Here is a 6000-nt window from a genome sequence, read left to right on the forward strand (position 1 = left end):
AATAGAAAGGCAAATGTTCAAAACATTTTTCGATGGGCATTTAACGAATTAATCTAATGCCAGCAGCATGACACTGAAATTAAGATCGAATCGTGTTTGTCAGGAAGATAGAGACGATAAGATTTATTAGACGACTTTTGTTCGATTTTTTTTCCGGAAACTATTTCTAGAGCTTTTAACTCATTGGCGTAATAATTTTCTTAACGCTTGAACGCCCCTCCGTGTAAATATGGAATGAAAATAATAGTTTAGTTAAAATAGTGCTATACGATGTAGTGTGGAATGTGTTTTATTTTTTAATTATTGTAAGTACCACGTTAAACATTACGACGATGATCCGTGTAAATTCGACTGAGATGTATATACGTTACAAAGATTTAAGATTCGATAGTATACTCCGTGATACGAAACTTTGTGCTTCGGGATATCTCTGTCAGAGTATTATCAGGGGATTACACTTCCACGGGTTTCGAGGAACGACAGATCATCAGCACTGTCGAGAAATTTAAAGAGACGGATTTTGCTGATGGACAGTCGTAAAAATATGACTGTTTAACAGTCACGTACACACGTTACTCTTAAACATATACTACTTATCTCCTCTAAAGTGAATTAGTTATTTTTTTAAATATATTTCAGGTAAAACGACGTAAACGATCTTCTCCGTCTGATCACACATGCTCGTACTCTACTCGTTTAACTGCAATTTCTAAACTCGTTTCCTCCACCGAGTGACATCAGAAGAAACTTTGTAATTAAATTCTCGGTTTATAATTTCGATTTGCATTTCGAATGATATGCTACGAAGACAAATTGCATTCTCATAACAAAGTCTGCTTCCTTCTCTAACTTTACTTTCGATTCTTTAGATCGAGAATTAATCAGATAGAAATTTGATATTTTGTATCTGACGTGGAATCACGACAACGAATGCCCGAAGCTGGCTTAAACAGGCGTTAAAAGCTCGCAAGCCAAACGAGGCTTTCTTCCGCACTTGAACAATCAACATTTACCTAGACAGCTTCTCCTAGAAAAATCGCAAGTGTAAATCTTATTTTTACGACATGTTAAAATTGCCATGTTATAATTCCCAACGGAATCTACGTTTAATACTCAAAAGTTCTGTTAATTGAATGGTGCAAAACTTCTTTAAAATCTCCGTTCTTGCCAGGTTTATCGACCATCAAAATGGCAAACGTAAATAACTTTTCACGCGAGCTATCTCTCTGCCATAATGCAGGCGTAACGATGCAACAGAGGGTGGAAAGCGAAACGTTCTCGTATGCGATTTCGATGCTTGTTTGTCGTCCACGCACGACAACCGAGGGATGGGCTAACTAGACGTCGAATTAAGCCGGCACTCCGAAACGCTTTTAAAATTTAAATAATGCATCGTTGCCCGACCCGTCTGCCCCTTTTCGCGGCACCGGAATTTCTCATTGTCCGCGTTCCTTCACCTGTCGACCCTCGTTGCCTCGACTTTTTGGCAGTTTTTGAGGAACGCCCGGACGTCTCAACCTGTTACCATCGACGCGCCGAAACCGGATGTATCTCACTCGACTCGGCGCTGCTCTCTTCTGGAAACGAAGGTGGCTGACAAGGATGTAGCGTGGAAGAAAGTTCTCGCTGAGCTTCGAAAATATCGCGTGCTCTCCGAGGATATAAAAAAACCGGATTTCCAGGCGGGGCCATCTTCGGTAATTAACGTTGAATTCTTTATGAATTTTATCGGGCTCCTTCCCTCGCGTGTACATCGTATATCCGTTTCGCCGTTGGAAAATCAGATAAACGATATGGATGGACGTTATATTTGAATAACGACGGAGAATTGCTGGGAATCGACGGAATTGCGCGGCATGGAAATTGGAAGAAACAGAGTTATCGGCCAGCGAACGTGTTCAATGGATTTGCAGGGGAAATAGGATTGCCGAAGGATACGGTGGATCCTCGAGATGGTAAAATTCGGATTAAAACAAACGGTAGCGGGGCGCGTTGCAGCTGAATAAAACGATACTCGACGGAATTGTTAGGGATCGATGGAGTTGTGTTTGACGTATGGAAAATGAAAATTGACAGAAGTAGAATCGTTGCGTGGGAAACGTTACGTTTGAGGAAGCGTGGACGAACATTATATTTGAATAACGACGCTCCATTCGCTGTTGCTAGAGATAGAAATTGGAAGAAATAGAATTTTTAGAGGAGAAACGCTGTGTTTGAGGAAATACGGTGATTGTTAACGGAGTTAGGATAGATGCGGAGAATCGTTGCAGTGGATCTGCAAAGATGATGAAATTAGGATTAGAGTAAAGTAGATTATTCTTTCCGTTGGTATTGAAATGAGTTGATAAAAATTGAATTGCGAGTATTTTAAAGATAGTAAATAAATATAACGACACTCTGAAAACGTAATAGAAATTTATTTCTGCGAGGATATAATAAACAGAGATATTTTCGGACGTAACGACGACGAATGTATCGAAATATTATTTCAGAAATTGAATTCACGGTTACGAGATAATAAACGTTGGAATCAAAATTTCTGTTTTCCAGTAGCACCGGTTACTTAAGATTATGATCAGTTTGTAACAAAGAAAGATATCGTAATTCGTAGTGAAAACAGTGACGAACATAGTAAATTAATTTCTTACGTGGTCGAAGAACAGTTATCGAATGCTACTTATATAAAGTGCGTGAAAAACAAGCGAAACAGATGAGCTAGGCAGATATACGAGATAAACGATCGTTTATTATCGAGTATACGATACATATCGGTGGTGGTACAATTAGCTACGAGTATCGGTCAATCGATCGTTCAAGTAACAATTAGTCGATGGTTCCACGAGTCAAGTGTGCAATTATAATTTCAAAGGAATAATTTAATTCGTTTCCATGAGAGCGAGAAAGAGAAAGAGAGAGAGAGAGGGGGTGGGGGATTGGTCGAGAGTATCGTGGATGAAATTGAATAAAGTGCAGCATCATGAAAGACGATCTTTTCTTTTAGTTATTTTTATTCGGACGCAGATCTACAGCAGCAAGCGGCATCAATTTGTTTTCAACTTAAATGCCTGGAGGGTTTAAAACCAATTCCTTTCGCCGACTTTCTTTTGTGCTTTAATCAACCTGGTATTCATTGGATTTCTAAAACGATGAATTTATAACAAAAACTATGAAAGCAGAGTATTATCGGTTTCTCTATTATATAATATTTGTAGGAGAAATTAAGAACGTTTTTTATACGCCCATACGCGCACACACGTGTATATATATGTTGTACTAATAGCTAGAGCCCGAGTTGGTGATAATAGAAGAGTTTATACAAATAATATTAACATATTATCAAATACATGCAACATATCGATGGATATATACTGATGGACGTATCGATAACGCATTATAGAATGTATACAAGTAATACTAATACTACTGGTACAATAATAATAATAATGTAACTATTATTACAATTCTAATTAGGTTCAGTGGTGTGCAAAAGATTTTTCACTTTATTTTCCAAGAGCTATTAATTAATTTTGTTGTACCGTTTCCTTTAACTCGTCATGTTCTAACATTAGTTGAAATTATTTCAGATAATAATCTTTGCACATCACTAATAAATATTCTTAATGTATACGCCTCGGTGGAACAACAATTTCTTCCTTAATCGTAGAATTCGCGATCGTCGAGAAGAAACGAAATCTGAAATTGCGCTGTGTCTCGAAGTAACAGGTGCCATCGGCAACAGGCAGAGTTGAGATTCTGCCCTTTCGTGATTATGATTATTGCCCGAAAGCCAATATCGTGATCAAGGCTTTCTGAGCAACAATCAAAAGCATAAAGAGCGTTTACTGGACGAATATCTGGAGAACGGTCGCTTCTTCGTAATCTGCAACACAAAATAAACGGATTATTCGAAATTGTCTGAATCTACGGAAATGTAAAAAATAGTTAAAATTACATCGGAATCGTAGTATTAACAACGACGTGGAGGTAATTTCGTTTTGACGAAGATTCCTTACGAGGCTTGAAAAGAATCGCGGAAGCTTGGAAAACATCGAAACTACCTTGCACGCTCGTCAATCTTCTCAGAAACATGATTGAGACGAATGGCCCAGCGGGGCTATCGAATCATAATTTCATTACACGTAAGATATCGAACACATGTCGGTACAGCGATGGCAGCCGACAGATCTTTCTTCTTTCGTTCGTTTACGCGGAAAGTATGTACAATGATTCGACAAGATCCTTATCGATGATACTTTTTTAATTATATTCTTCGATAAATTTCAATGAAAGACTCGTTTGGTTAAGTAAAATCATCGCGAGGGAGATCAACGTAAATTCTTCCGATTAAACTCGAAGTACTTTAGTGGATTTCTTCTTTACCGACCGTGTTGCTTTTTTAAATTCCGTGGCGCGTATTTGAATTTAAAACACTGCGAAACCAATTCGATTCACAATTTAATATACACGATCGATTACAACTACCATCGAAACCTAAATCTACAATCGCATCTAGCACAGTTCTACGCCAAAAGCCTTATTAATTATATTATACATAAAGCTACCAATAGCAGCGAAATAAAAATTAATTTCCACTATCTACAACGATCTACGACACGATACCAAATCAAATAGCAACGAAACAAAGAGACAAGTCACTACGAGATAAAAATAAATCTACAAAATGAACAGAAACGAAAGAAGAATAAAAAGATCAAACGGTAAAGCAGTACTGATCGAACGATCTTCTACAATCTACAAAGTATACCTATCGATCCTACTCGGTGTATACCACGCATCGCAAAGTCCATAGAGTCGAAGTCAGAAGTCTTTACCAAGGTCCAGCTGTTGGTGAAGCAAGGAGTGTGCCTCGTGACTGGGAGAACCGGAAGCGGAAGCGTTGGACCACGACCGCCGGAGTCCCGGAGTCGAATGACGTAACTTGGAAACCGACGGAAGGGTTGCAGGTGCAAAAGGGGTAGGGGTTGCTAGCCGTGGTCAGTGGTGGGGGCGCGTTTCGCTTCTGCGCAGTGGCGATCGGCGCAGCGGCGATCGGCGCGACAACGGAGAGGGGAGACAGTCGTTCAAAATCGGCGACGAGCCGCGTCGCCCGCGTCCTATGCTCGACGTCCATTAGATATTCTCGATCTTTGTAATTTGACAATTAGCCGACGGCGGAGGTGAAACACTGTCAGTCAAACTGGCTTGATGCAGCGACGGGGTCGATGCACCGGAGGATGATTTATTTTATTAATTAGGCAACAGCGTCGCTTCCGCGGATACCTGCCAGCCAGAGACAGATCCAGGCACACAGGACAGATCCTTGCAATTCCGGATACGTCAGGAGCATTGATTCCATTATCCTCTGTAACCCCATCGAACTGGCGCATCACGGAGATTGGAAGCGAACTAACCGGTTGTTTCTTTTTTGCTGGCTATTTCTGTTCCTTCTATATTTTCCGAGCTTTTGAAAATTAAAATAGTAATTTTAGAAAAGAGAGCCGAGTGCTTTTTGCAGACAGTTGCTTTCGTTCCTCTTATTTGTTCTTTTTTGTCTTTCTTTTTTTGACGATTCTTTTTTTCATAGTTTCGTTTCTCCCATATTTCGTATGTTTTTGAAATTGAAATAATAATTTTAGGAAAGACTCGGATGTTTCTTGTTGGCATTTAATTTCGTTCCTCCTACTGCCTTTTTGGCGGAGAACCATGTGTGTTTTGGTTATTGAAATACAAAGTAATTTTAGATGAGAGTCGAATGTCTTTTTCTTTCGTATCCATTTTTGTTTTTCCTGTTTTTTCGAGCAGGAAAGAGAAACTGAAATGGATATCCTTTTACGTTCATTTGTACACTATATTTTTATTATTAAAATAATGCGCGAGGATGAAATGCGTAAGAATTAAAAATGGCAATCTGCAGAGTGTGATGCGAAGTTCGTTCGAATTACGTGTCGATAATTTTCCAGCACGTCTGACGGTATAAATCTCGTCGAAGTAGAAAATTCA

This window comes from Bombus huntii, chromosome 8 (genome assembly GCF_024542735.1).
Source record: "Bombus huntii isolate Logan2020A chromosome 8, iyBomHunt1.1, whole genome shotgun sequence".
Taxonomy (NCBI): domain Eukaryota; kingdom Metazoa; phylum Arthropoda; class Insecta; order Hymenoptera; family Apidae; genus Bombus; species Bombus huntii.